Source organism: Acinonyx jubatus, chromosome A3 (genome assembly GCF_027475565.1).
Source record: "Acinonyx jubatus isolate Ajub_Pintada_27869175 chromosome A3, VMU_Ajub_asm_v1.0, whole genome shotgun sequence".
NCBI lineage: Eukaryota > Metazoa > Chordata > Mammalia > Carnivora > Felidae > Acinonyx > Acinonyx jubatus.
The window spans coordinates 53,089,716-53,113,463 of NC_069388.1; the positions used below are offsets into that span (position 1 = coordinate 53,089,716).

Sequence of the window (23,748 nt, forward strand, 5' to 3'; positions counted from 1 at the left end):
GTGCAAGATCATGACCTGAGCCTAAGTCAGGGGCTTAACTGACTGAGCCACCCAGGCGCCCCAAAAGTCTCATTTTTTTTTAATATCACCACGGATCTCATCAGAAAAGCCTGGAAGTACTTGAAAGCTCTCCACTTTCTCCAAACTTCTTTCACTTAAGAACTTAAATGTCATTATTGACAGCAAATATTGCCCCTTGTTTTTCTTGAAATGATGGGTTCACTTTGTTGTTGAGACAATGTCTGCCAGATACCCAACTTTGACTGACCCATTTGTCCATTGTTCTTTTGAACAAAATGGGGTTCTCTGAAGGAAGGGTTGCTACTTGAGCTTGTCAATTCATCACACAAATATTTTTCCTGATGACCTCTATGTGGCTGGGAGCCACTGCTGTGATTCGTACTAAGACAACAGCAGTTTTGACCCACAATTGCTTTTGCAACATAAGTGTAAATATCAATACAGTGAAAAGGCAAATACAACGTAATATTATTATGAGAATTGCTTTGATCTCTTAGACCCGCTGAAGGGGGTCTGTGGATCCCACTTTGAGAATGACTAGTCTGAGTGCCCAGGGTAGAGCAGAGTCCCAGCATGCTGGAATTTGACTTCATAATTTTCTCTTCTTTACCTCTTGGCAGAGAGATAAAGTTAATGTTATAAGAATAGGCTTCAATTTACCAGTTGGGGCTAGATATGTGGTCCTTGAGACCCGAATTTGGTTTAAGTCTACTCAAACTTCTTTTTAAAATGCTGACATCAAAAGGAAAACTAAAGTTGCTACTGCATCATCAACACATACACATTTAATGCTTACTGGGTGAAAAACATTGTGCTAGGTAAGAGCATGCAAAGAGCATGAAGCACAGTCCTCTACCTGAGCTCTTGGTCATTTAGTTGACGGAATAAAGCACAGAGACAAAAGGGTATGCAATAATACGAGGCAGCACTGCCTGCCGAGTAAACATAGATTAAAAACATAGCAGCTCTTTAGGAAAAAGGGAGACCACTAAAGCCTGGACACCCACAGATCCTTCAGCAATTTTATTGAGGACTTACTATGTGCCAAACACTGTTTTAGGTATAAGGAATACAGGGATGAACAAGACAAAATCCCTGGTTTCATGGAATGTATGTTCCGGGGCAGGAGACAGGCAATGAACAAACAAATAGGTTATCATATTTGATATATAGCACATATATGATTATATAACAGTAACTGGGCAGTGAAGAAAACTAAAGCAGGGTAAGGGGACAAACTTACATGGGGGCTCAGGGAGGGTGCTATTTTGGACAGGGTAGTTAGGGAAGCCCCACTGAAGGTGACCCAGGATGTAGGACCTCAATAAAGTGCATATCTGTAGGAAGGAAGCTCTCCACAGAGGAAACTAGAGATGTAAATGCCCTGAGACCAGATCAAGCCTGGTTTGTCTGAGGAACTGCAGGGAAGCATGTGCAATGAGAAGAGAGGGTGAGAGTCTGATTAAATTCTGGATAGACTGAGAATTCATTGCAGGTTTTGAGGGGCTTCATCACCTGACTTAGATTGTTCAGAAACCACTCCAGAGGCTGTGGGGGAACTGACTGATGGAAGGCCACCAGGAGCGGGAGAACAGGGAGGAAGTGTGTAGAAATCTTGGTAAGCATAGGTGGGGGCTCAGAGCAGAGTAGCCAAATGTGCTTTCTTTGGAAAGCAAGGCAGACATGATTGCAGAATTAAGGATGAGTCTTAGGCTTTAGGGTTGAAAAACTGGAAAGTTTTTAACTTGGCTGGCATTTTAACTCCGTAGAGTTCTGGGGGAGTAGAAAGGAAATACAGAAGAATTAGAAAGATTTCCAAAGGGAATCACATTTGAGAGAGAGAAGTCCATCCAGAAGCTTGTAGCGAACTCTAGGGCATCTGAGGCTGGGCAAGAATTCTGCACTGCAGCCTTTATCCTGAGGCACCCGTAGCTCAAGGACCATCGTTATCATGAAGGATGAGCAGAAGAAGAATCATCACAGATTTTTGAGTCAGCCCTCCTCCCAGACATGTTCTTCCTGTGCTGGCTCCTCAGGCTTCCACCACCTAAGCAATTACAGTTGGAAAGAACCTCAGAGCCCATGTCATCCAACAGCCCAGACAATGCAGGGGGGCCCTTCCATACATCTCTTCTGGAGCTTACCCAGCCCACAGGACCATGCACTTGGCCACCATGTTTGGGCAAGAAGATACAGAGACCTAAAAAGGAAGCCTTAACTCCCACGCAATCACTTTTAGTGGCACGTGTTATTTAGGTGGGGGTGTCCCAGAGACTGCCTTTTCCTGAGGCAGGAGTCTTGTGCTCTCCTCCCCCAAAAGATGAGCCACCTTCCCTTTGTTTTTTTGTTTGTTTGTTTGTTTGTTTGTTCTCTTTTTTACAGGAGGCTCCATGCCCAACCTGGGGCTTGAGCTCATGACCCTGAGATCAAGACCTGAGATCAAGAGTCAGAGCATTGCTCCACTGACCGAGCCACCCAGGCTCCCCGTCTTTGTTTTTTGTTTTTTGTTTGTTTGTTTGTTTTGTATGACAGTCTGCATGCTCTTAAGTTTGCTTGAGCTGCTGGGGCCCGGAAGGCTGACTTCAGCCAAGGAGGGGTACACACAGGTCAAGAACATTAAGTAATTGGAGCAGCAGACTCTCTCTCATCAGTGCCCACCACGTGCCAGGCACTGGCCGGGGTCCTGCACTTGAGTTCACTCTCCTAACAACCTGATGAGTTGGAGACTACTACTACGCCTATTTTACAGATGAGAAGTCTGAGGCACTGTTAAGAATCCCACCCGAGGATACACAACTAGCAAGGATCCCTAAAGAGAGAAGAGGTTTGGGGGCGTTTTGTTTTGTTTTGTTTTGTAATTCTTCCTTCTTTTTTATTCACTTTCTATGTGTATTAACTTTAGATTTACGGAAAGGTTGTGAAAAATAGTACATTCCTCTTCCAGTCTCTACTAATGTTAATATCTTATGTGAGCACAGCACGATGATCAAAATGAGGAATGCCATTAACTAACTAAACAACAGGCCTTACCAGAGTTTCACTTTTTCCACGTATGTCTTTTTTCTGTTTCTGGGGCCAGCATTGCATTTAGTGTTTATTCCTTCCTCTTCTCCTCCAAAATGCGACAGTTTCAAGCTTGCCTTGTCATTCATGACTTAAACGCTTTTGAAAAGTACCGATGGGTTATTTTGTAAAATGTTTTTTATCATTTGAATTTGTCTGATGTTTTCTCATGGTTGAGAGGAAGGTATACACTTGGGGCCAGTTTACCCCAGAGGTGCTTGCTCTCAATGCATCTTATCACAGTGTTGTTACTGGTGATGCTAACCTTGATCACTTGGTTAAGGAGATGTTTTTTTCATTGCAAAGTTACTACTTTTCACCTTGTCATTGGCAAATATTTTGGGGAAAATACTTTAAGAGTATGAAAATGTCCTGTATCTCCTCAAACTTTTAGCATCTACCAGTAGGTCCTGTCTTCAACAATTAGTACTGAGAAGTTTGCCTAATGGTGATTTTCTATTTCTGTCTTTCTATCTACACTTATTAATAGGAATTTTATAATAAAATGCTGTCCCTTCTCCTCTATTTAGACATTCAATTATTTATTTATGTCAGCATGGGCTTACGGACAGTTATTTTTCTATGGGTTATAATCTAATACTAACATTATTTATTCTGTTGCTCCAAATGTTCTAGCTTTGATTTAAAGAGCTCCTTCAGGTTGGTTCTTGAGTTCTTGTGACAAGCTAAGACAGCTTACAGGCAATGACACTTCAGTGACAATGAAAGCACTAAGTACCCAGATTTTGGCTTCTAAACATCATTCTCCGACAAAATGAATCAGAGCTCCTTGAAGAAGTGATTGATTCCAGGGGTGGGGGAGAATAATTCAAGGTGGACTTGGAACATCTTGTGGTGCCAGAAGGCAATGAAACGGTCAAATAAGGACCAGGGCTCTTTGTTCATTGCTGTGCCTGGCACACAGTGTGTGCTCAATACATGTTTGTCATATGAATTAAGATCTCAAGATCAAGTGTTCAAATGACTTAAGTATGTATCCAGGATCACCAGGTGTTCCTAGGGACACCTCAGACAGTCCACAGTGGCGCATCCAGGGAAGTTGCCCAGCCCACCAGCCTGTGTTATATCCCTGGTACACACCCAGGAAGTGGCCCCAGAAAATTGTCATTAACACGGTCTAGGCATCAGGCATCCTGGGCTGCTGCCTCATATCTGCTGTGGGCAGAGATATAAGCATCCCCCTATGGGTCTCCTTTGCACATCCTGCCTGTCCTGCTCAGACTAATAAAGAGAACCTGCCTGTGCTCACAGCATCTTCCACCCTTGAGAGGCTGGGCCTCTACAGGAAGGGTGCCTTCCAGTACTCCAGATGACAGAAAGATAAAATGATTTCATAGACACATGGAACTGAGGACAGTGCCTAGTAGGAGCTATATGTTCAAAAACTGCTAGGTTTTACCCTTAATATCAGTATTTCTAAAAGGAGGAGTTTAGAAACTGTTTCTTCTCCAATAGCTCTCCTGGGGGTTATGCTCTGACCCCTCAGAAGATAAACTAAATATAATGAACACTGGAAGCTTCCCTTCACAGTCCTGGGTCTGGGGTCCCCGGGAAGGCAAAGCCCACACTTCAAGGTGGACAAGGGGAAAGAGGTAACCAGAGGTTGAAAGCATTAGTACTTGATTCTTCCCCAAGACCTCCTTGGCTGCTTGGCTGGTTTGGGTGGAGGCAGAGGGAGCCAGGGGGCTAATGTAGCCTGGAAAAAGTGCCACGAGACCTTGGGACCACTTTCATTAGAGTTATCCCACCAGAAATGTCTATTTACATGGCTTGGGTCCTTCGTGAAGTTACAGAAGGGCCTCAGATGGTTTCATCCAGGTGTGCTTTTCAAGGGTCTTTGAGAAAGACTAATCTTAATTTCCTGAAAGAAGTATCCTGGCTCATGTGCTGAATGGATCTGAATGCATGTTCCTGACTCTTCCACCAGCCAAAATGTTTCCAATAATCTTGACAAAGCTTTTAGAGAGCTGAATTTAAAAGCCTTTCCCTTAAAAATACATACATGCATACATACATACATAGCTTTATACCTTTCTTCTTCCCTTTTATCATCAGTACAACCCGCTGACAGTTAGTCCTTGAGTGTAAAGTGTGCTAAGTCTTAGGAGTCTTACTTCTGGTTGGAAAATAAATTGTGTGTGGCTATGAGGCTGATTCTATTTGAGTCCCCCCGGAAAAGTGAGGTATGTAAGATGTGAACATCACAGTGCTGAGGGGTATGACCGACCTGGAACAAGCCAGCCCAGACCACAACTACTGAGGAAGGAACCCAAAGCATCTCTATACCGCACCCCCTGCTCGGCCTGACAGGGACCCCATAGAATTAAAATTCATGAAGAAAGATCAGGGGACTTTACTGAATCTGAAAGCAAAGGAAGCATTTCTTTTTTTTCCTTTTGGGATTCAGTTTTAAGAACTAATATATCATGAATTGTTTTACATTGTTAGCCTGCTCACTGAACTATGTTTTTTGTTAAAATTGTTTAGGTCACATAGTTAAGCAGAGTTTGGAATGAAAAGGGGGTGTGATTTCTTGCCTAATGTATCAGGATTACACTTTAATGTCCCATCGTGGCTGATGTCGGAAGCTTTATTGACCAATTTAAGTGAGGCTGTCACAAAGACCAAAAGAGGATTAATGGGGACATCACAGGGAAGCAGCAGTAAATATCTGAGAACCAGGGCCATGAGGGCAAAGTGGGATTTTCTGATACTCCTTAGAGATAGGAAGCACTTCCTGATTTGGAGTGAGGCTCACAGTGGCTGCAGCTGGACCCCATTACTGAAACTTGGGACAGGATTCCCTAACAGGCAGGTCTGAGACTCTAGCCCCCGCCTGCAAATATGGTGTGGAAAGGCCCCAGCTAGACAGTCCACACAGGCACTAACCTCAGGGTCGGAAAAGTTCTCGGAAGCCTTGCTTCCTGCCTTTCTACGATCAGGTACAACCCAACCCCACCACCGTTATGGTGACTTACAAGATCTAGATCTGGGCATGGGGTCACAGACTTCCTTCAAGTTTCCACTTGGCTCATATGAGTGCTACACAGAGGTTGGAGCCAATATCTTAGCCAATGGCTGTGGTTTCCGTCATTGACATGTCCCCATCAGCAGCCCGATGGTTACAGTATTCATGGCTAGAGCAGGGCTTGTGCCGTTCCTGGTCTTTGAAAAATAGCATCACAATAAACATTAATCACAACCCATTTTTTCCCAGGATATAACAGTCCTTCTGGAAAGCAGTTTGGTCATATGTACCAACGATGCTCTTGAAATTCTTATTTGACACAGTAATCCCAACGTTGGTCACACAAAATGAGGAAACAATGTTAAAAACAAAACTCCGGGAATTTCTATGCTCATGAACTTTATTTCGAAGGAAAAAATCAGAGTGTTCAAGTGTCTAACAATAGGAAATAGCTCCCAGAAACTGGATTAACTTCCTGTACCAGTGTATATAGTCATTCAAATTATTATGGGATATCTGATTAAAGACAGCAAAATAAAGTTGTTGTTGTTTTTTTTTATTCTGGGGTGCCTGAGTTAGTTGAGTATCTGACTCTCGATTTCAGCTCAGACCATGATCTCAGGTTCATGGGATCAAGCCCTGCCTCAGGCTCTGCACTGAGCATGGATCCTGCTTAGGATTCTCTCTCTCTCTCTCTCTCTCTCCCTCTGCCCCCCTCCCCAACTTGCATGCTCTCTCTTTCTCTAAAATAAAAAATTTTTTTAATTTTAAGAAGTTTTTTATTCTAATGCTTAAGTAAATGTATACCTCTGTAGATCTCATACTAGAGAAGAGATTCTCTAAAATTGGAAGACGGTGTTCTGGAAACCTAACCAATTTGTCCTTCTGGAAATGGTGGGGTCAGAGGGCAAAAGTTGGCTATAGAAGCAAGGAGAACATTCCTCTCAGACTGGAGTTCTACATGAGAGACAAGGAGTATAAGCAAGGCTGAAAGAGGTCCTGTGCAGCCATACCATCTTTCTTTTCTTAAGTCATTTAACACAGAGAAGAAACTACATGGTCGTGGGGTAAAAGAAAAAGGGCAAATCTGGTCATGGATTTTGGCAAAACTTACTCCTCCCTTTGACTGTTTCTCAGCTGTGTGGTTTTTAGGATGGTCCCTCGCATTGCCTCCCTCACCTCTGGCTGCAGGGACGGGCCCCCTGGAGGGGGCAGGATGGAAGATGCAACTAGAGAGGCCAGTCATCAGGAAGCAATAATGATGGTCTTGGAGCAATCCCAGCACAGCTGGGCCAAGAGAATGGACCACAAGTCCTGGCAGCAACACAAGTTCATCAGTGGACCAAAACAGGCAGAAACACACACCCAAAGACTACAAAATAAACGTTGCCTCGGCCAGCTGTCACCAGAAGCCAGCAGACAATAAACGTGGAGACCAGATGGCCCCCACCTCTCTGATGATGTAACTGAGGTCTCCTGATGCCTAGACACCACCCAAAGAGAAGCGGGGGGAAGCCTCCCGAAAAATTCAACATTTACTTTCCCTTACCCCAAGATGGGATTGCCAAATGAAATACAGGAGGCCCAGTTAAATTTAAATTTCAGGTAAACAGGGGCGCCTGGGTGGCTCAGTCGGTTGGGCGGCCGACTTCGGCTCAGGTCATGATCTCGCGGTCCGTGAGTTCGAGCCCCGCGTCGGGCTCTATGCTGACAGCTCCGAGCCTGGAGCCTGTTTCAGATTCTGTGTCTCCCTCTCTCTGACCCTCCCCCATTCATGCTCTGTCTCTCCATGTCTCAAAAATAAATAAAACGTTAAAAAAATTTAAAAAAAAAATTTCAGGTAAACAATATATATTTTTTTAAGGGTAAGTATGTCCCATTCAAAAAGTATGTCTTGTATTTGATTTGCTAAATCCAGTAACCATATGGCACAGGACAGTTGTAATCAGATTAGACAAAAGCACCTAGAATGGACACGTTTAAGATTCCTCCGGAGGGGCACGAGGGTGGCTCAGGCACCCCTCACCCAATCATTTGAGCGGTTTGTGGGACTGACTCTAGATCTTGGCTGAGCTCATGATCTCACGGTTAATGAAATTGAGCCCCGTGTTCGGCTTTGCGCTGACCCCACAGCACCTGCTTAGGATTCTCTCTCCCTTTTCCACTGCCCCTCTCCCACTTGCACACTCATGCTCTCTCTCTCTGTCTTTGTGTGTGTGTCTCTCTCTCAAAATAAATAAACTTAAAAAAAGATTCTTTGGGAAAAAACAGGGATGGAATATTGGAAGTTTTATTTATTTACATTGTTTGCTGTTGCTTCATTTAGCAATTCCTTTACTACTGAATGGGAATTAATGCTCCAGAATAAAATGAGCCCGGTTACTTACAATGAAGTTACATTTCCTGTATATTTGAGTAGTACATTTTTACCTCACTGTGCGACAAACTTGGAGAGGTGCAACAGAATGTGTGACAAAGTATAGAGGCAAAAGTCTCCACATTTTTCATCCGAAAGAGTCATAAAGATACTGTCAAAATCTGGTAAGCCCAGAAACAGAGATCTTTATATATTTAAATTTTTTAAATGTTTATTCATTTTTGAATGACAGAGCACCAGCAGGGGTGGGGCAGAGAGAGAGGGAGACACTGAATCCAAAGCAGACTCCAGGCTCTGAGCTGTAGGCACAGAGTCCGACATGGGGCTCAAACTCACAACCTGTGAGATCATGACCTGAGCCAAAGTCATATTTTTAAGCGACTGAGCCACCCAGGTGTCCCAATCTCAATATATTTAAACTCACAAACATAATCATAGAACTAAAAGCCCATTACCTACCTTTAACTCACATGCACACAAACGAAACACAATACACAAACCCTAGAGTAAAATTAACTTACTTAAGAGTGACCTTTAGAGAATTTAACTTATAATATTTTGTTTTAGTGTAAGAGCTGCCCTCACTACACATTGTGGTTTGTGAAAGGTGTCATTCGCCCCCTAAAGGTGATTGGTTCCTGCTCATCCACTCCCTCATTCATGTAATGGGGCCCTTTTCTCCTCCACCCCCAACCCATGTGATCAGTTTCTTCTCTTCTCTCCTCCCCCCATATGATTGGGTGCTTCCTTTTATGCCCCCTCCACTCTAATATGAGGGGGAAATGGAGGAGAAGGGAAGAGAGTAACCAGCTTTGAGGGGGTTAAAAGGTAAAACACTGCCAGGTCTAAGATAACATATAAACATGCCATTGTGTGTTTGAAGGCTTGAACACAAAGTCGAGCTGTATTGTCCAAGCAAAGAACTGAAGGGAACCTTTTCTGTTTGTAGAGTTGACAAGGAAAACCTTTGGATGAAGGTCCTAGACCTACAAAAAGCATCATGTCTGTGGGACAATTGGATCAGCCTGAGCAGAGCATCTCAGAGACATGAACTCTAGTCACAGAACTGGGTCTTAGGGCTGTGTTGGGGAAGCCAGTGAAGTCCACTTTGGTCAAGCAGAGCCCAGAGGGAACGGACATGCTCACAGAGATGTCCTTTTGGGGATCCTAGGGACCCTGGGCAGGAGCAGACCCTTAAGACCTCCTGGCAGCAATAGACTGGATGAGGAGAAGCACGAGGCTGTGGCTCCCTGTTCAGCTACCAGTGGAAGTGGGACTGACTCCTCTTGGAAAAGATTAGTTCCCTCAGACTTCTCAGCTAATGCAGAGCAAAAGTGTGAGGCTCTCCAAGGGTGAGATGGGAGATTTTCTGCCAGTCTGGCTGGGGAACACATGAGAGTTGTGATATCAATATCAGATAAAGAGGAATCCAAGGCAAGAAGCGTTAGATAAGTCAGAATAGTACTTTACATAAAGAACTCCACAGTGAGGGACTGTCAAGGATCCCTGATAACCTTTCTGCTGCATTGTTTGGCATGGGCAATTTAGAAGTCTTAAATGTAATTCACCATATCGGATGTCAAAGAAGATAATGATTATCTCCTGAGATGCTGAAAGCATTTGCCCAATTTCAACATCTTTTATGGTTTAAAATGTCAAAATAGTCATACATGAAGGTTCCACATGATTAATTAAATATATAACAAAGCCAAATCTAGCATTATTCTTTCTGATAAAATATTACAAGTGTTAAATGCAAGACACAGGTGTCCAATATACCTATTATTATTCAACATTAATCGGGAGTCAGTGTAATGTCCTGTAATGTTATTGTGAGTCAGTGCACTTTGGAAGGCAAGAAGTCAAGGATACATACGGGAAAGAAAGAGGCAAAAGTAATATTATTTGAGAATATGATTATATGACTGGAAAACATAAGAAATTTCATTACAAATGATTAGAAACAATCTGAATTAAGTTAGGTAGTTACTTACAAATTTAATATAGAAAAGAACTAATAGCTTTCTCATATATAATCAACAATCACTTAGAAGATATGAGGGAATAAAAGATCCCTTTTATAATAAAATGACACATGCCTATCAGACAGGACCGCAAACAGATTCCACTCTGGCTACCGGGAATAAAAACAAGTTTATCATAGGAAATTAAGACGTGTATGGCATTTGGGGAATATAGTTCAGGGAGCCAAGCTTGGGTGCTACAAAATGAGAAGCAACTCTACAAGCAGCAACATCTAATCACACCGCAGTAATGTTCTAGAGAAAACCTCTATGCCACTCAATACCTTTGCCATGAGATCTAGTCTTCCAAATGGGTCCCCTCTTGGTTCTCACTGTTGTCTTCCTAAATTTCACTCTGGTGTGTCAGCTCCACAGAACTCACCTAACATGCCAAATCCTAGCTACCACAGAGTCTAGAAAATCTGATTTTTAAACTTTCAGTCTTTACAGGAAGCGTGCTGGAAGGGAGTCGGAGCTGGTGTTGAAGGATACAATTTATAGCGTCTGTCATAGCCCTTGACCAAACTTAACAAGAAACATGTAGGATGTACAGTGTAGGCAGTTGTAAAATTCAGTTGAAGGACTGAAGTTCTCAATAGAACTTAAAAAAATGGAAATATGTACCTAGTTCTTCAGTAGGAATAATTAATAATACAATGATGTCAGCTGTCCCTAAACTGCAGCCAACCAAAATCCAAAACAGGATTCTTTGAGGTGAAACCTTATAAACATTTTAATCTGAAAGACAAACCTATGGAATTGTCGAGAAAATTCTGGAAGAAAAGAAAAGTGAGGTGGGAACTAGCCTTAACACATACAAGTGGATTTATAAAGTTTTTGTAATGTTTAAAGTTTGGTTCTGGTGCAGGAACATAGGGAGTCCAAAAACAGACCCAAGTAGATATAAAAATTTAGTACACAATAAATGTGCTATTTTAAACCAGTGATGAGATAGATAAATTAATCAACGAGTGGTTATTTTTAAAAACTAGCTCAATATTTAAAAGTAAAGAAAGGGGGTCCTGGGTGGCTTGGTCGGTTAACCATCCGACTTCGGCTCAGGTCATGATCTCGCGGTCTGTGAGTTCGAGCCCCGCGTCGGGCTCTGTGCTGACAGCTCGGAGCCTGGAGTGTGTTTCAGATTCTGTGTCTCCCTCTCTCTCTGCCCCTCCCCTGTTCATGCTCTGTCTCTCTCTGTCTCAAAAATAAACGTTAAAAAAAAATTAAAAAATAATAATAATAATAAAAGTAAAGAAAACTTTATGCAATTGCCTTTGCCTTCTCCCCAGTAAAATGCAGGTGGGGTAGAAATTTTTACAAGTACAAAATATATTTTCTTTAATAAAAGATTCAAGCATCTAAAGAAACAAATATCTACAGAAAAGAGAGAAGCATTTAAAGCAGAACTGACGAACCACAGCCCTGGAGCCAAATCCAGCCATTGTCTGTTCTGATAAGTAAAGTTTTATTGGAACACAGCTAACCCCAATCGTTTACATATTTACGTACAATATGTAAATGGCTGCTTTCCTGCTACAACCGCAGAGTTCAGTATTTGTGATGGAATCCATTTGGCCCACAAAACCTAAAATATTTACTATGAGCTCCTTTACACATTAAGTTTGCCAATCCAAACAGGATAAAAGAACATCTAAAGAAAAAAGTAAAAAATGCTCCAGTACTGCATTGCTACCACCGCCATTGATCACGCTTCTTTCCGAGTTAAAAGGGCTAATACTCTGAGTATACTTGAGTATATAGGCTGCTCTCAATATGTTAATATGCACATGTATGTACACATACACATAAGCGAGATTCCATAGTATGTATTGTTCTGCAACTTGCTCTTTTCAAGTAATATAGCTTGGACCTCTTTCCATGCCACAGAGAGCTACCTCATCCTTTTCAGTGACTGCACAGTAGTATACAATCAGGATTCAACCAAAATTTAATTAATATAACCATCCTTCCATAGGGAATGAGAGTTTCAAATGTCTCATAATTATAAGCAATATTACAAAGAACACTAAATGCATATCTGTGCACAGCCGAAAAAAACTTTAGTAGAATACACGCTTAGGAATAGAATTACTAAATCAAAGGGCACACCCTTAAAATTTTTGTTTTGATAGTGTCGAAATGCTCTCCAGGAAAAGGATATCAACATTTAAACTCCTAACCAATTGGGTATACCACTGACCATTTTATTAAACCTTGTATCAAACACACAATCTATTCTTGTTAATTTCAGCCACTGTGATGGGTGAAAAATGTATCTCGTTATTTCATTTTGCCTTTCTTTGACTAAAGGAACTTAGCCATATTTTTTAATTTCTTTTGGCCATTTGTGCTCCTGTGAATGGCCTATTTTCAGCCTTTGCTTCTTTTTGTTTTTTTTTTTAATTTTTTAAAGTGTATTTATTTATTTTGAGAGAGAGAGAGAGAGAGCAGGGGAGGGACAGAGAGACAGAGTGAGAGAGAGAGAATCCCAACCAGGATCCACACTGCCAGTGCAGAGCCCAAAGTGCAACTCGAACCCACAAACTGTGAGATCATGACCTGAGCCAAAGTCAAGAGTCAGACGCTTAACCGACTGAGCCGCCCAGCCACCCCTGCTTATTTTTCTATAACAAAATTTGAAGACACATATTTTGGTCATTCTACACAGCATTTTATAGTTCTTGTCAAATTAGTTGCCAACATTTAGAAATGGGAATATTTAACATGTTTCAAATCCACATTTCTGGCTTCTCCTGAGTATTTGAAGGCTCTACAGTACTGGGCCTCCATTAGCAATAAATGACTAGAACAGAAGAAAGCCTTCTTCGTCTTGTGGAGCAGGTGGTGTCCCTGATCCCATGTCCCTCTTCTCTCGAAACAGGGCACTGATCTTTTCCAATGACTTGTCTAATCTTGGTAGACACTTGGTTTTGCAAACCCTATTCTGTTTGGTCATTTACCTTTTTTCTTATAGTGATTGTAGGAGTTCTTTACATATCGAAATATATTCATGTGTCTCTTTTGTACATTGCAAAATTTTCTCCCATTAACTCCCTTTATTTAACTTTAGGATCACTGGATTTTGTAGTTGCTTAGGAAGGTCTTCCTTAATCCAAGTTTATAAAAACTGTTATTGTTTATGTTTTCTTAAAATGCTTATGAGTACACTATAAGCATCATATGGTATTATTATTATATGTTTAGTTCTTGCCTGTTTCAAGTATAAATTATATTTTGTGTGTGTTGTGGTACCCACTTTCTCAATTTCGTTTTTAGAGTATTTGATCATTTGCTCAGTTATTTGAAATACCACAAATAGGAGTACACTATTCTGTGCATTTTTTACAACTAAATAGTATATGTAGAGGATAATTTCATGTTGGTCTACATAGATCTACATGATTTGCAATAGTTATATTATTAATTCCATTATCAACTTATTTTGTAATCTAGTTAACCAGCCCCCTATTTAACATTTAGATTTTGTCTAGCATCAGGTTACTACAAACAGTGGCACGATAAGTATTTGTTTCATTATGCACCTGTGTGCATGACTATCAGTAGAATCAATTCCTAGGGGTTGAAGTATCAGTTATGAAAGTATGTGTACCTTTGAGGGATGCCTAGGTGGCTCAGTCGGTTAAGTGTCTGACTCTTGGTTTCACCTCAGGTCATGATCTCATGGGTATGGGGGTTTGAGCTCTGCATCAGTCTCTGCGCTGACAGTGTGGAGCCTGCTTGGGATTCTCTCCCTCTCTCTGCCCCTCCCCAACTCACATTGTCTCTGTCTCTCTCAAAATAAATAAATAAACTTTAAAATTTTTTTTAGAAAAACTTAAGGAAAAAAAGTATGTGTACTTTCTAAAGATAGAGAGGTTTATACTCCCACCAATGATGTATGGGACTGCCTTTTGCCAGCCTGTGTGTATTTTCTCACTTACTGATTTTGCAAGACCATCTGATATATCTGACAGGTGAAAAATGGTGTTCATGATTTTAACTTCTATTTCTTTCATTTTCAATGAGATCGGGCATCCTTTTATGTGGTGGAACCACTTTTTTTGTTTTGTTTTGTTGGGTTTGTTTTGTTGTGTTTTTTTTTTTTAATAAATTCCTTATCTGGGTCTTTTGCACATTTTCTAAGACCTTTTTCTTACTGGTCAGTAATGATTTCTATTGAATGATGAGGCCCTTCTCTTATACACTGCAAGTATTTCTTCAGGTTGTGGTTTCTAATTTTCCTTTTTATGCTTTCTGCTGTGTAGAAATGTTTTTAATGTAGTCATGTGCATTAATGTTTTTTTATTTATGGCTTCTGGGTTTTAAGTATTACTTAGAAGGACCTTCCACAGCCTCCCTCCCTTTTTTTAATATAGAATGCTTCACAAATTAGTGCATCATCCTCGCACAGAATCCATGCTAGTTTTCTCTGGATCATTCCAATTTTAGTATATGTGCTGCCAAAGTGAGCACCTTTCCACCTCTTAATATTCATTTTGAAAAAATCTCCCACTTAAGTGGTTACATTTAAATTATTTTACTTTTTTTTATTTTTTATTCATTTTTGAGACAGAGAGAGACAGAGCATGAATGGGGGATGGTCAGAGAGAGAGGGAGACACAGAATCTGAAATAGGCTCCGAGCTGTCAGCACAGAGCCCGACACGGGGCTCGAACTCATGGACCGCGAGATCACGACCTGAGCCGAAGTCAGATGCCTAACCGACTGAGCCACCCAAGCGCCCCAAATTATTTTACATTTTTTAAAGTTTATTTATTTTCAGAAAGAGAGAGTAGGGGAGGGACAGAGAGAGAGAGAGAGGGAGAGAGAATCCCAAGCAGGCTCCATGCTGTCAGTGCAGAGTCCAACGTGGGGCTGAAACCCACAAACCGTGCTATCATGACCTGAGATGAAATCAAGAGTCGGACGCTTAACTGACTGACCACCCAGGCACCCCTACGTTTTTACATTTAAATTTCTAAGTCATTTGGAATGGATTTAATGTCGAGTGATAACTTTATTTCAGCTGTCCCAACCATTTATTAAATAATCAATCTCTTCCAAACTGCTTTGAAACTATCCTATATTAATTCCCTTAAGTATTTGGGGCTCCTTCAGGACCCTCTATACCATTTTAGCATTTTAGTAATTTAGTAATATTGGTTTGACAAAATCAAACTTTTTTAATGATTGTGGCTTCATGATACAGTATCAAGAATTAGAGCCTTGGTCCATTAATCAATATCTATTGAGCAAATACTGTCTTCGTTTTAAGACGGACATGAAGAAAGTTCAGGTTCCATGCCTGCCCTCTTGAAGACAAGAAAGACACTGGTGCCCTGGTAAACCCATGAGTGTCCTCTAATCTACAGTTCAGTGACTGGCTCCACAATGGCTTCAGTGGCACTCACCCAAGTTGAAGAGATAAAGGTGTTGCTGGAAGTAGGGGGCAAGGTCTTCTTGATCTTGGGGAAACCTCGAGCCATCTCCAGCTCCTTTCTTCGCCAGTATGGATTATGTCTCTGTATAGACTTCTGATATGCATATTCATATGCCCTAGGGAAAAGTATTTGGGGACATTCAGAATTAAAGGCCACTATCTGATATTTCTTGCTTTGGATCTGGCCACAGCAACAGCCTAGCCTGCTTATCTCCAAAGCCTGTGCAAAATATCTTAAGCAGCTAAGTCACCAAATCACCCTGCCAGTGTCCCTTGTATGAATACAGAAAAAAGCTAAACATTTTGTTCACTCTTCTCAAAATAGCAACAGTGTAACAATCCACTCCCCCAGATAATTGGCTTTAATAATGCCTCAAAGAGACAGCAAGATTAAACACTTAGATGCTACCCCGCAGGGAACTCTGAAAAAAAAAAGCCACGAATTGTTCAAGATTTAATTTTCCCCCGTTCCCCCTAGCACCTCCCCCTGCCTGCCCCCCAGCAGTCTGACTTCTATCTTACTCCAAATAACGGGAGAGATATAAGATAGACGAACAGGTTCTCAGCAGTTGTGGGATGGAGGCCGAGTAAGGCTAAAACAAAACCGCAAAAGTTAAGCTCTTTCAAGAAAATCCGCAATTGACAAATAACATAAGAGATAATAGCCAGCGACTTAGCTCCAGCAACCTGAAAAAGATCACAGGACGTCTGGCATCTTCTGCTCAGAACAAAATTCAGAGGGCTCGCAGAGCTGAGAAACCCAGTGTAACTACTATTAAGATTTTCCAGAAGTCTGGTGGGATTTTGCTTCTCCTTTCCTCCTTTTTGGGGAAGCGTTTCCCAAATTCAAAGTGTAAAGCATTTTAGAACTGATTCCATCAACTAGAGGGATTTAAGTCAAAAACAAGACAACTGGCCACAAATGGAGTCACTTAGGCTAAGCCCCATGCCATCAAACTGAGACTTAGTTTCAGCCTTCCCAGAAATGGAATCTTAAAATTACTCACTCAGGAATCACCTCACCAGTACTAACTAGGTAACCTGCCTGATGGACACCTGCTATCCCCTAAAGGAAAATAGCCTTGTTTCAACCAGCCCACTTCTTTGCCCAGTACAACTTCCTTGTTCCTACTCCCTTCTGCCTATAAAAGTTTTCCATTTGTACCATTCCTCAGAGTTCCTTTCTACCTGCTGGGTGAGATGCTGCCTGGTTCATGAATCATTGAATAAAGCCAATAAGATCTTTCAAATTTACTTTTTGTTTTTAAATGTTTGATATAAATATACATCTAGATAGATGAGGGATGAATGGATGGATGGATGGATGGATGGATGGATGGACAGAGAGAGATAGATGGATAGATAGACAAATAGAGATAGGATATACATCTAAATTTTTAGACACATCATCAATTTGAAAGAAGTAAGAAAGAATCATGAAAAGAATTAGAAGAAAGGAAGAAGGAAATAGCTATGGGTGTAGAACAGGGTCTATGAAATGCTGAGCTGGTGTGTGTGTCAGTAAAAAAATAATGAGATGGATTTCAGTCATCAGAGGTTAAATTTTACTCAACAACATAGCTTTCCTTAGTCCTGTTAAATACTTCAATTCAACAAGATGCATAAACTTTAAAGATGAATAGAATAAATATTCATCAGTGATCTTAAGACATACAACAGTGAATATACAGTGGAACCCCCTTCCCCCACCTCTTCCTGACTGTTCTCTCTCCCCCCAAACCCTCCCCATGCTCCCACACCCAGCTCTTTGGAACTTGACAGGTGTAAATGCATGTATTTACCCCATAAGTACAGTTCTGTGTCCATATAAATGTATAACATTCTTTTTTTCTATTTTTTTTTTTTAATTAGAGAGAGAGAGCATAAGCAGGGGAGGCACTTGGCACTGAGCCTGACGCGGGGTTCAATCCTGTGATCATATGATCATGACCTGAGCCAAAATCAAGAGTCAGACACTCGACCAACTGAGCCACCCAGGCGCCCCAAATGTACAGTGTTCTTCCGCCTGCTTTTAAGCTTTGACATAAATGATATATTCCATGTATTCTTCTGCAACTTTCTCTTTTTAGTTCAACATGAAATTGAAATTTATCATGATTTTCTTTGTCAAGCTCTGGCTCATTATTTTTGCTGATTTATAGTATAACATGATGTGAATGAACTATAATTATTTATCTATTCTGCCAATAGATATTTAGGTCATTTCCACATTTCAAGCTTTTATAAACAAAGTTGAAACATTCTTTGATATAGTTTTTTGAGCATGGGTGTGAACATTTCTCTAGGGAACAAAAGTAGGATTGGAATATCTGGGTCAAATAACATAATTTTTCAATCCTCCCCTTACAATTTTCTTTATTTATCTGTATATCAGTCAAAAATGATTGCCATGGAACACCTATAAAAAATGTTTAACTCAATGGTTTCTTGAGTTCATGGTAAGAGATTACCCATCCTTGTTTTCATGTAAAGAACGGCGAAATTAGAAATACTTTGAAATTTAAAAAAAAAAAAGAATTACTTTGAATTATAAAGCATACTGGAAGTGACTGAAATATGTTACTTCGTTTTATGATATAAAGCAAAATGTGAAATTATCTTTTATTTCCAATTGTCTGACACATGTAACCTAATCATTTCCCAGGCCATACTGTCATTCAACTCTGAAGATAGCATTCAGGCATTTTCATATGTGTCATGGACCATAGGACCCACGAGCCATCCCTGAAGAGCCACCTTGAGGACTAAAACCAAGAAATAAGAGAGAAGTAGAGATAGGTTGGCTAGAAGGACATGTGGTGAGCACTGACCCCACTCAGAAAGATTCCAGTTACAATGGGGCAGTAATTATGGCTCAAAATGTAATCCCAAAGCAATGTTGTACCAGTAATTTAAATGCAAAAACCTAAATGTGGAGGGACCCACAGAGGTGGTGGCAAATTGCTTAGCTTCTTATCTTATATTTATTGGACTGTATAGATACTTCTTAAAGCCCACAAGCAGCTTTTTTCTTCATTCCACAAATACTCCTTGAGCATTTACCGTGTGTCAGGCTTGGTGCTGAGTACTTGGAACACAAATACAGAGAGAAGACACTGTCCCCATTCTCCCACAGCACGAGTATAGTAGTAGGGGAAACAAGCATTAAATGACTTGCAAAAATAAATAAAAGTAACATGATAATCTGATAAACAATATAGAGTGAAGGTACATGGTTCATTGAGGATATATACTAGGGGGAATGTATCTCTAGTCAAGGGAGCCCGGGAAGGATTCTCTATGGATGCTCTCCTTGAGCAGAGACCTATAAAATAAGGTCCCAGGGGATAAAAGGGAGACAGGCGAGGGGCGCCTGGGTGGCTCAGTCAGTTGGGTGTCTGACTCTTGGCTTCAGCTCAGGTCATGATCTCATAGCTCGTGGGTTCGAGCCCCATGTCTGGCTCTGTGCTGGCATTGCAGAGACTGCTTGGGATTCTCTCTCTCCCTCTCTCTCTGCTCCTCCCCCACTCACGCTCTCACTTTCTCTCTCTCAAAATAAATATATAAAAAGAAAAAATAAATAAAAAGAGGGAGACAGGGAAGTTGCAGGCATGGCAGGATGGAACCCAGCACATTCCAATACCAGGTCAAAGACAGCTCCAAGCCAAGGAAAGCATCATGGATTGAGGAATTGGCCATAAGCAATAAGACAAAAACTTCAGAAAATTAAAGTTATGAAAGAGTCCACTCTATATCCATCATCGTGCAGACTTATCTACCAAAAATGAGATGATTGTGAAGACCCACTTTCTTCAACAAATGAATGGCAAGGAACAAATAAGAAATATGCAAGAAAGGTGTGGATTTCCTTTGGATCATGGTTCAGGAAATCTAATTGTAAAATGACACTTAAGGGATAATCAGGGAAGTTTGGACTGTGGACATTAGGTGACAGGAATTCGTTGCTTTATGGTGTGATAACGGCATGGGGGTTACACCACAAATAAATAAGTGAGTCCCCGTGTATTAGAGAGACATTCTGACGTATTTGGAAATGAAATAAGATGCCCAGATAGGATGTCTGTTAGAATAGTCTGACATGAGTGAGGGAAATTGAGAGAACAGAGATAAGATCACATATGCTGAGAAGCAGCGAAGCATGGCGATGCGTACGTGGGTCAGGAACTACCCCACGCTGCTTTTTACGGCAGATTCTTTACTTCCTTTACTCTCTTTCTTTGGCTCTCATGACGCTAGGCTGTGTTTGGGGTTGTTTTGTTTTGTTTTGTTTTGTTTCCTTTCTTGGTTTGATTGCAGCCAGTTATTTCCGGTTGCTAGATTTTGTTCCTTTACTTTTTAAAATTCCATCAGGTGCAAGTACGCAAGGAGGAAGATCCCATGATTGCACTTTCTCCAGCTTCCACCTCAGCCTGGAAGTCTTCCCTGCAATAGCTTTCAAATGCCCAGAACGAAATGGAAACTAAGTGGGCAGCAGGTGAAAAATAAGTAGTGTGGGTTCAGGCTCCCACGTTGCAGACCTGGTGGACACCTACTTCTCTCTACTGTGTGAAATTGAAAAGAGACTAGTGGGATTGACCACATGGAAGTCATAGCAGCAGATCTGGATTGTAAGCTAAGGAACAACCTAGACTGAGACACTATCAATTCTCTCCGGTGGGAAAAGCAATCAGACAAAGTGAGGCACTTGCTGATACTAACAAAGCTCTTTATCCGCCTCAATTATTAATGGCCTAAGGAGTGCTTACAAATAGGGACCAGTCTAGCCTCTGCCCTTCTCTGTATCCTGGAGAACGGACCCGAATTTCCTCTTAACCTCTGCTAAGCACAAAGGTGATTCCTAACTCAAGTGAGCACCAGGAGAGGAAACGAGATAGCACACAGGAGGTGCTGTGAGGAAGAATTAGGCCTCTACCCTTGGTGCTTCTTTTTGCACGTAAATTGAATCAGAGAATCTGGTGTTCGTGATCTGTAGCATTAACTAGGTTTATAATGCCTCTTGGGGGTGCTTACAGCCCTGCTGTTCTCTTTACCTCCTCTAGATAAGCACTAAGATTCAGTTTAGCAAACACTGAAATGTCCGTGAGCTTGGTGGTCAAGCTTCTCAAAAACATTCTGTGGTATACACTCATAACTTTCTTCCCTGGCCCTGGGTCATTCCTGGAGTCCCTGATGTGTTAGACACTTAAAAGGTGTTTGATTTTTTTTCAAGTCCATTGGGGGCCGCTCTGTTCCAATGAGAGCTAGCACTTTGTAAGTTCCCATATAGTTCAGGCCCCCTCTTAGTCTTATTAAAATCCATGACCTCTAAGCCTAACAATATTGTAAGGAAGATGAGAAATTAAAAGGACTTGGGAATGTTAAAGAATTTGCCCAGTGACACACAGTGACCCAATGGCAAATTCAGAATTCAGCTCACTGCTGATGACTGTGGAGGTCAACTTGTGTTAATTTTCAGGTCACTTTGTATGTAAAAGTAAGAAATGCTTAATTCAGTGATGGAAGATCAGTGGGCCTGACATACAATAGGTTCCTTAATGGAAGGAAGGCAGGAAGGCAAGAAAGGCAGGAAAGGCAGGAAGGCAGGAAGGAAGGAAGCAAGGAAGGAAGGAAGGGAGGGAGGAAGGAAGGAAGGAAGGAATGGAGGTAGGAAGGAAGGAAGGAGGAGAGAGAGGGAAGGGAAAAAGAAAGAGAGAAAGAAGAATTGTGTCAAATGATTTTTTATTCCTCTAAGTGTCTAACCCTCTAGTTTTGAAGAATCTTCACCCGGATCTTAACAACACTGATCGTGTGGTAAATTTGCCCATGGCCTTTCCTGACTGTGTGATGAATACCTATGGTTTCTTGAGGAAGATGATGTTTTCCTCCGACTTTCTTGGCTCTTTTTAAGGCTTGTGTTAAGCCTTGCTTTTAAGCAGCCCTGCAGAGGTCCCTACAAGACCTGTGGCCCTAGCGGGAGCCCACATAGAACATCATCTATGGTAGCCTGACCGCCCAGCACAGACAGCTTCCCACCTGTTAGAGGCCACAAGGTGTTTGCTGTTGCTGTTGTGTGGTTCCTATTTTTGACCAAGGCCCCAGTATCCTTAGGAGGCAATCCGCACAATATCTTTTCTGTCCGTATTGAAATCTTTGTAGTCAGTGGAGAATCCCACTAACACAATGGGTACATTCCAAACAAAGGTATCACTTGCTATAAAAATTTCTCCATTTGGGCGCCTGGGTGGCTCAGTCGGTTGAGCGTCCAACTTCGGCTCAGGTCATGATCTCGTGGTTTGTGAGTTGGAGCCCCGTGTTGGGCTCTGTGCTGACAGCTCAGAGCCTGGAGCCTGCTTCAGATTCTGTGTCCCCCCTCTCTCTCTCCGCCCCACCCCTGCTTGTGCTCTGTCTCTCTCTTTCAAAAATGAATAAACGTTAAAAAAATTTTTTAAAAATGTCTCCATATGGTAAGTACTTATCTATTTTTTCTTATCTCTGATCTGCATCTACTTTTCTTGTTTTTGTTAGATTTAAAGTGTGTTTTGCATCTTATAGTCTGTTTTGAGCTCTTCCATAAAAAAGAAGGTGTTTGATAGATTCTTAACTGATATGCTAAGGGACAAATAAGATGAGGTGTTAAAGGAGGTGCAAATTCTACTCTTCTGAGTGTACATTTATCTTTGCACTCCAAAACATTTTACAGTGACATCTGTGTGAAAATAGTACCAATGAAACAAATCCTTAAAATTGAGTGAAGTATATCAAGTTGAAAATGTTATTAGGCCTTGATTGAGGGCTCAGGCTGTGCCTTTTCAAAATTCATTTGCCCGTCTTTTCTGCTAGAGCTTGAAAAAGAGAGACTCACACAAAACCATCCAGCCAATAATATGAGCTATGTGACAAGCTGTCCATATGGAGCTGTATTAGCTGTACTAATAGCTATTAGCTCGGAAAAAGATGAAGTCATCACAAAGCACTCCACTCAGAGGGTTCCTCTCCGTTTTATGACTGCGCCGGGTCTAATGTGAATAATGATACGGCTTCCATCCCCAAGACCCTTCCTCCAAGGAGCCCGAGGTGCTTTGCAAATGATTTTTTATTGATTTTCATAGCTTTCATGCGGTGTTCTGCGGCCAAGGGTGTTGCAAGTCAGTGGAGAGACCCAGCTCAGTTCCGGCTGTGGGGTCCAAACTGGCTGTCCCGCCCACCCCCCTCCACCCCCCGCTGGAACCCACCCTTCACTGCTACCTCCTCCCAAACAAAAGGAGCCTTTTGCGAAAATGAGAAGTGCAGGCTCATGGTACAGCACAGGGTTTTTATATGACTTCAATGTGTTCAGTGGTCAAAAACATTTTTAAATGCCTGTGGAGGGTTATCTTGGGATAAGGATTTCCCTATTTGGAAAAAAAAAAAAATTCCCACCATTCAGCCTGCTTTCTTTGTATCTGTAACACAATGGACAATGGCAGTCACTGAAGGTCAATAAGCAGGTTTTGGGAAAAAAAAAAAAAAAAAAGGAAGAAAAGAAGGAAAGGAAAATTTTTAGAAACCCAAAGGAAATATTTCCTTGACTTTAGTCAAGCTTAAAATATATCTCTTTTGACCTTTCAGAACATGTTAAAAGAAAAAAAGCCTATAGCGTGTAGCTTCCTGACCTGATAAACCATTGAGTTTTCCTGAGACTGGGATCCAGATCAGTGAGGACCTCCCAGTCTGTCCTGCTGGAGGACAGAAGTGGAGAGGCTGGTGAGACCTGTTGTTTCCATGTGCCGGCTTGAGGTCTGGCTGCTGACATTTCCTCAGATGGCTGCGTCAGAGTTGATCGGAGAGGCCCTTG

The 23,748-nt window shown here is 41.5% G+C and overlaps 1 non-coding gene across 1 annotated transcript; it reads right to left on the reverse strand.

Annotated features, from left to right (window-relative positions):
• Positions 1-14,840: 14,840 nt before the first annotated feature.
• On the reverse strand, positions 14,841-14,947 carry LOC113602616 (U6 spliceosomal RNA). The gene has a single exon (XR_003424099.1). It is a non-coding gene; the product is annotated as a U6 spliceosomal RNA (small nuclear RNA).
• Between the last annotated feature and the right edge of the window lie 8,801 nt (positions 14,948-23,748).